Source organism: Branchiostoma floridae, chromosome 1, assembly GCF_000003815.2.
Source record: "Branchiostoma floridae strain S238N-H82 chromosome 1, Bfl_VNyyK, whole genome shotgun sequence".
Taxonomy (NCBI): domain Eukaryota; kingdom Metazoa; phylum Chordata; class Leptocardii; order Amphioxiformes; family Branchiostomatidae; genus Branchiostoma; species Branchiostoma floridae.
In genome coordinates, this window is record NC_049979.1 from 30,624,678 (window position 1) to 30,632,266 (window position 7,589).

At 47.9% G+C, this 7,589-nt stretch overlaps 2 long non-coding RNA genes across 3 annotated transcripts in view; one reads left to right on the top strand and one right to left on the bottom strand.

Moving 5' to 3' along the window:
• Window positions 1–1,033, bottom strand: part of LOC118430881 — a 3,876-nt gene extending 2,843 nt beyond the window's left edge. Inside the window, exon 1 of the long non-coding RNA XR_004832902.1 lies at window positions 428–1,033. This is a non-coding gene — a long non-coding RNA (uncharacterized LOC118430881). The remainder of the gene's footprint in view (window positions 1–427) is intronic.
• Window positions 1,034–1,826: 793 nt separating this feature from the next.
• On the top strand, window positions 1,827–3,585 carry LOC118430870. 2 transcript variants are annotated; one of them, XR_004832901.1, is made up of 3 exons: window positions 1,827–2,081; window positions 2,439–2,610; window positions 3,478–3,585. It is a non-coding gene; the product is annotated as an uncharacterized LOC118430870 (long non-coding RNA). The 2 variants fall into 2 exon arrangements; XR_004832900.1 differs by lacking the exon at window positions 3,478–3,585 and adding an exon at window positions 2,787–3,184 and having other exon boundaries at window positions 1,828–2,081.
• The last annotated feature ends 4,004 nt before the right edge of the window (window positions 3,586–7,589 follow it).

Below are 7,589 nucleotides of genomic sequence, written 5' to 3' on the forward strand. Positions count from 1 at the left end.
CTTAAGAAAAAAAAAAAAGAGAGAAAAAAAAAAACAGCTGATTTGAAAGAGAGGATAATCGAGCTCGTACCTACTTACTGGGGTTGTCCAACAACCTGTCGCATGACAACGACGACAGACTTTCCAGCAGTCTTGTTATCTCTCTGGGGTTGTTTACAGCATGTCGTACGAGAACAGCAAACAAAAACTGTCCAACAGTTCAATTGTCCAACAAACTATTGCATGACACCAACCAGACAAAAAACTGCAAACACTTTTTTTTTCTACCTAGGGTTGTCCAAGAACCTGTCAAGCGAGAAACCCAACAAAAAGCAAATCGGCTCATAAACAAAAATCAAATCACCTGAAATCTCGCTACAAACTCGAGGTTGTCTGCCGACCTGACGAGCAACAAGATAACAACCTCTAGCTGAGATATAGGACACACCTTAGGAAAACTGCCGCAGTGGTTGACAGCTGTCCGAGCGTCTTGAGGCCTGGTCCCTCAGCTTTTCGGGTTGCTGAATGCTGGCTGGTCCACAAAATGCAATGCCCAGAATCGCCGAACCTATTTAAACTTCAAAATTAAACAAAGCAAATATACAGAAAAAAAAACAAAAGGAAAATACGTAAAATAAGGCAATACGTTCGACTCCTTCCACAACAACAACAACAAACGTGATAGGCAGACAAAAAACTATACCAAATACTGTCTAAAGCCTTTCAAAGAACGTAACTCACCCATAGAGCTACCAGTGATAAATTGAAGCCTCCGACTCTTTCTTGATAAAAAAGGTCGGGCTCTGCTCCGAGCGTGCGGAAACTGGAACAACGTTGTACCGCTTCACAAAGGCTCCTATGGCGAAAAGACGGGGTAAACGGCAGCCCTAGTGGTGGCTCAGCTGTATCAACATACCTAACTCAAATGAGACAACACAAAATTAATTATACCAAGCCTATTTTACCAAATAGAATCACTCACACCTGCGCACGCGAAACATGTGCGATGCGCAAACATATGCAAATTACGAGTCGCTAAACGAAATGAACGACAGAATAGTTGCTGACCAACAAAAACACACCATAATCATCCAAAAGGGGAAAACAGGAAAATAAAATCATGAAGGAACAAGAAAGAAAACAGCCGAGGGATCCACTAGAAAAAACAGCCAACGTAGGAAGACAAATCAAAATGGAAAATTCCACAAGACGCCAAAAATGGCGGCGAGCTCAAAACCTTGCGTACCTGCTTGGCTTGTAAATCCTACGCCCGTAGGAAACTACTCTATCTTCTCTGTCGTCGGCAAGTTTCCCTACCCGTTCCCAGAAGGTCGTAGATATCGCAGACTTGTCCTGGTGAGTCTCACTGTCAAAAACAGTGTTACTGGTGCTCTGCTATGGAACGCCCGGCTCATTCACAAGGCTGCTGCGTCAGTCATGCTGGGGTCGGCCGTGCCGGCGGTGTGACTTGCCTTCTCCGTCGACGTTCTGCCAGACAGTACTGCATATACCTGTGATGTCTAACCAAACGCCCAAAATAAGCGTCTATTCTCGCAGTGAGGCATGCTTTCTTCCATAACCCATACACAATGCCCGGCACGCCAGTGTCTGCGAGAAGAACGGACCTCAGCATGACAAAGAGCGATACACGTGCAAAACGCAGACAACTCACATTCGTCCCTACGCAGCAACAACTTCTCGCAGTTTCACAAAACAAAATAAAATACGAAATCTTCATGACACTAAAAGGGCAATCTTCGAATTCTATACTCCCTGTAAACACAAACGAGGTAAATACTCGGTCTCTCTTCTACACCCCGAAAACCTGCTGGCGGTCTTTCTGTGGAGATTCCCAATGATATCACAATGGAATGAACTCTCGCGAGATCTCCACTCGCGTGAGTTTATGACATGTGATATAACTCCCCCTCTATTCACAAGTGAATCATGAGCCGCACGAACAGGACGTTGTCTAGCAGAGCTCCTGTAGCGCGGTACCAGCCATGTGCAAGCCGGTGACATCTTTTACTTCTGGGAACGTATCTTGCCGGCAGCAAAGGACTGAGTAGTTTCCTTTGGCGTTAGTGTCACTAACCTAGAAGGTACGCAGTATTGCCTTGCCGCCTTATGGCGTGTTCTGGAATTTTTGTTTGGCGGTCTGTTTCCCGCGCTTTGGCGGGACAGTGTTCTCAGTGCAGAGACATTTTGCTGTCTGAATTTCGTTTTATTATTCTGTGAATTTGTTTGCTCACCTTTCCTAAGGCGTGCAGCTTGTGTTTTAGAGCATATTCGAGTTTTCAAATGTTCCTTCTGATACTCGTGTCATTTATGAGTGGAATTTGCATCTGTATGTGGAGCGCACGTGTTCGGGTGCGCAGGTGAGATTGATTCAACTTAGCGTGGTTAACTTGGCTTCGGATGCATTTTGATTTTCTTGTTTTTTTTTTCGCATGAGTTAGGTATTCAGACAAGGCTGTATCACCACCAGGACTGCCGTAATCCTTGTTTTCTCGCGCAAGGAGCCTAATGGAGCAGAACAACACTGAACTGATCACCGAGGGCCTGGAGGAGCACCTGACATTCCTCCCCTGACGACAGTAGTGGTTAAACTTATTACTGACACCGCTGTGGGTGAGTTAAGCCATTTTTTGGAAAACTTTGGGCAGTCGTCAAAGTGGTGGTCAGTGTTTTTCTGTGTGTGCCGAAGCGCCATGTTTCGGGAAGAGTTGCCTGATTGGGCTGCTCTCGTTTTAGCAGTGTTGCTTGTCTGTTTTACCGTACAATTTTGCCATGGTTTTCTGTGCTAGGCCAGCATTTCTGCAATCTGTGGAGCAGTCAACAGCCCGGAAAGTGGTTGGACCAGGCTCAAAGACTTCAATACTCGGGCAGTAGTCAACAATTTGCAGCGGTGATTCCAAGTTGACTGTGATATCCTTTCTGAAAGTGTTTGTTTTTGCACTTCAGGTTGTCGGACAGCCTGTACGCTAGTAAGAGATCTTTTAACCCTCGTGAACTCGAGATGTTTCTGTTTTCTCAGTAATTTTTGCCGCGGTGACGTAACATGTGATGTGCCCTTCTTCCAGTTTACCAGCTCCTGTCATGCTGATCGGCGGGGCGCAGTTCGGGGCGGGTCGCAGGTCTGCACTAAACCGGCGTTCTCTCCACCACAGCTCCTGTCAGGCTGACTGGCGGGGAGCAGTTCGGCACTAACTCGGCGCTCTCTCCTCCCCAGCTCCTGTCAGGCGGACTGGCGGGGCCCAGTTCGGCACTAACCCGGCGTTCTCTCCTCCCCAGCTCCTGTCAGGCTGACTGGCGGGGAGCAGTTCGGCACTAACCCGGCGTTCTCTCCTCCCCAGCTCCTGTCAGGCTGACTGGCGGGGAGCAGTGCGGCACTAACCCGGCGTTCTTTCCTCCCCAGCTCCTGTCAGGCTGATCAGCGAGACGTAGTTTCGGAGTGGGTCGCAGTTTTGCACTAACCCGGTATTCTCTCCTCCCCAGCTCCTGTCAGGCTGATCAGCGGGGCGCAGTGGTCTGATTTCTTAGTACCGAGGACGTAATTTTTGTGAGGAAACTTTAGGTTTTGACTCTGTATGACTGAGGATCGTCGATCGATTATGTTTTAATTGGTTAGAATTCGCTGTCGGACAACGGCACCGTCGGAGACGTAATAAAGTAATTGTTGTATATTGTATTCGCTGTCGGACAGCAGCACCGTCGGACGGTGTGGTACAGTAATTTGTGTTTATTGTATTTGCTGTCGGACAGCGGCACCGTCGAACGGTTTGGTACAGCAATTGTTGTATATTGTATTGGCTGTCGGACAGCGGCACCGTCGGACGGTGTGGTACAGTAATTTGTGTATATTGTATTTGCTGTTGGACAGCGGCACCGTCGGACGGTTTGGTACAGTAATTGTTGCATATTGTATTTGCTGTCGGACAGCGGGCACCGTTGGACGGTGTGGTACAGTACATACATCGTGTATGTTGTATTTGCTGTTGGACAGCGGCACCGTCGGACGGTTTGGTACAGTAAATTGTTGCATATTGAATTTGCTGTCGGACAGCGGGCACCGTTGGACGGTGTGGTACAGTACATACATCGTGTATGTTGTATTTGCTGTTGGACAGCGGCACCGTCGGACGGTTTGGTACAGTAAATTGTTGCATATTGTATTTGCTGTCGGACAGCGGGCACCGTTGGACGGTGTGGTACGGTACATACATCGTGTATGTTGTATTTGCTGTTGGACAGCGGCACCGTCGGACGGTGTGGTACAGTAAATTGTTGCATATTGTATTTGCTGTCGGACAGCGGGCACCGTTGGACGGTGTGGTACAGTACATACATCGTGTATGTTGTATTTGCTGTTGGACAGTGGCACCGTCGATCGGACGGTGTGGTACAGTAAATTGTTGCATATTGTATTTGCTGTCGGACAGCGGGCACCGTTGGACGGTGTGGTACGGTACATACATCGTGTATGTTGTATTTGCTGTTGGACAGCGGCACCGTCGGACGGTGTGGTACAGTAAATTGTTGCATATTGTATTTGCTGTCGGACAGCGGGCACCGTTGGACGGTGTGGTACAGTACATACATCGTGTATGTTGTATTTGCTGTTGGACAGTGGCACCGTCGATCGGACGGTGTGGTACAGTAAATTGTTGCATATTGTATTTGCTGTCGGATAGCGGGCACCGTTGGACGGTGTGGTACAGTACACACATCGTGTATGTTGTATTTGCTGTTGGACAGTGGCACCGTCGGACAGTGTGGTACAGTAATTGTTGCATATTGTATTTGCTGTCAGACAGCGGGCACCGTTGAACGGTGTGGTACAGCACTTTGTTGTATATTGCATTTGCTGTTGGACAGCGTGGCCGCCGGACGGTGTGGTACAGTACATGACTGTATGACAGTATGTTGTATTTCCTGTTGGACAGCGGCACCGTTGGACGGTGGGGTACAGTACATGGTTGTATATTGGTTCGCTGTCGGACAGCAGCACTGTAGGACGGTGTGGTACAGTACATACATGGTTGTATTCGCTGTAAATGTTGGACAGCGGACTCCGTCGGACGGTGTAGTACAGTACATGGTTGTATGTTGTATTCGCTGTTGGACAGCGGCACCGCCGGACGGTGTGGCACAGTACATACATGGTTGTATGTTGTATTCGCCGTTGGACAGCGGCACCGTTGGACGGTGTAGTACAAGTACATGGTTGTATGTTATATTCGCTGTCGGACAGCGGCACCGTTGGACGGTGTGGTACAGTACTTTGTTGTATCTGATATTTGCGGTTGGACAGCGGCACCGTTGGAGGGGGTGGTGCAGTATATGACTGTATGTTGTATTTGCTGTTGGACAGCGGCACCGTCGGACGGTGGGGTGCAGTACATGGTTGTATATTGTACTCGCTGTTGAACAACGGCACCGGTGGACGGTGTGGTGAGATTGTTGGACAATCGTGTAGAGAATTCGTTGTTGGACAGCGGGGTGCGTCAGACGGTATAGTGGATTTTCGCTGTAAGACAACGGGCGCCGGTGGACGGTAATCGTAACTTTGTTTGATTTGAGTCGGTGTTTCATTTGATATGACGACAGGTTGTTGGACAACCTCAGATTTTGTTTGGTTTGTTGCATGGTTGGTGAACAAATCCATGGTAGGTAACAAGACCGTACGGTAGTACAGTGAAGACCTACCTTGTTGGACAGGTCAGAAGTAAAGGTCAAAGGAATGGAGGACACAATGGGAACAATGGAACTTCGTTTGTCACAATTAGATTGTGACCTTGGACGACATGCAATTTTCGATAAGGTCCGCAGCGTCTGCACGGTAATGTTGGATGGTGATTTTACCGTTGACTGAACCGGTGTTTGCGTTTCTTGTTATGCAAGTTTGGAATAAAGACAAAGATCATGACGAGTTTCTCGTGTCACATTCCTTCCTACCATTGGATTTTCTGTGTTCCTGTTTATTGGCTACCTTTAGCTGGCCTAGTTCTCACTCGTGGACCGTGTTCAGCTCCCTTAAGCTGTTGCCACCCATACTGGCTTCGGCCTGGTGGTCCGGGAAGCGAGTGGGGCCTGTCCAGACTGAAATATATAGAACTGTGCGTAAAGGTCAACAGTTACAGGTTAGATACTGAGCAAGCATTGTGGTGATAGCTTTCTCTGCAGCTGGAATATTGTTCTTGTATACGCAGAAAAATCAATGTTTGATTTCCAACACGGCGCAGGATGAGTTGAACTACTGTAAACCTGGGAGAGGTTGGTCTCAGGTAATCTCTAAGGGCTCTCTATCTAATCGGACTGGTCGTCGACCATTCCACTGAGTTCGGATTGGACAGGTCCCACTCGAGCCGGACCTTAGGCGCCCAATGAACTTAGCTGAGAACCAGGGATCAATCTGCATTCCTGAGGAACACCTAAAGACTGATGACTGTGACTGTGATAGTCTTACACCCACCCTGTTGGTAACAACAAGCATGCGCAGCAGACCATAGGGGATGCTGCTGTGTTGTCAAGGTGGCTTAATGCATACGTAGAGGGCTTTGTACGGAAAGGCAAAGAGGTGAGGGAGTAAATATAAGGGATTGGGGGAATGAAGACAATAAGGATTGGGAAAAGGGAATGGAGAAGAATAAGGATTGGGAGAGGATTAAATGAAGGGAAATGTAGGAACTTAAATTAGGGGAATAATGGCACTCGGGAGAAGCGGGTGCCGAGGTCTTCTCACCCCAGTCCTTAACTCTCCACTGAGGCAACGTGAGTGGGAATATATTATGATTCCCAATGATATCACAATGGAATGAACTCTCGCGAGATCTCCACTCGCGTGAGTTTATGACATGTGATATAACTCCCCCTCTATTCACAAGTGAATCATGAGCCGGACGGGAGGGACACAGCCTAGCAAGAGTAGACTAGTCTAGCTACAGTCCACGGTCAGAGGCAATGTAGGTTTCTAGTGTAGCCGTTTTTCACCAGAGGGATATCTCCGATCTGTGTGGATTATCCAAAGCTCCGAAGTTATATGCAACTACCACCCTACATGCGCTAGATGTTTGTGTACTGCAGGGACCAGAGTACACGAACAACCAAAGCAAGTAGTCAACTGGTTGTCCCAAAGCCTAAGCGAGAGACCTTCAGAAGATCAATAGCCTACCGTGGGCCCAATGTCTGGAACAGCCTACCGCCAGACACAAAGAGTGTATGGCTCTTTCTCATGTGGTACAGCAGTCGGAATAAAACCGAGTGTCAGTCATTTGGTACTTTGTGTAATAATAGTTGCCATATCATGTACAATTGTCGGGCAATAAAGTTCTGTTCAAGTGTAGGTGTCTTTTCTGTGTTATATCTGAACAACAGAGCGCAACACATGATATCAAGTTTCGGAGCAATTCTTCACCTTTTCTGCTGAAGAGGATATTAGTAGATGGGGGGAGCACGGGAAAGAAGTGCAGTCAAATTTTTAGCCCCCCCCCCCACCCACCCCCTAAGTATTTTACGGGTAAGCATGGAATCTCGGATTCCACGATGCCTCGGTCTTCTCACCCCAGTCCTTAACTCTCCACTGAGGCAACGTGAGTGGGAATATATTA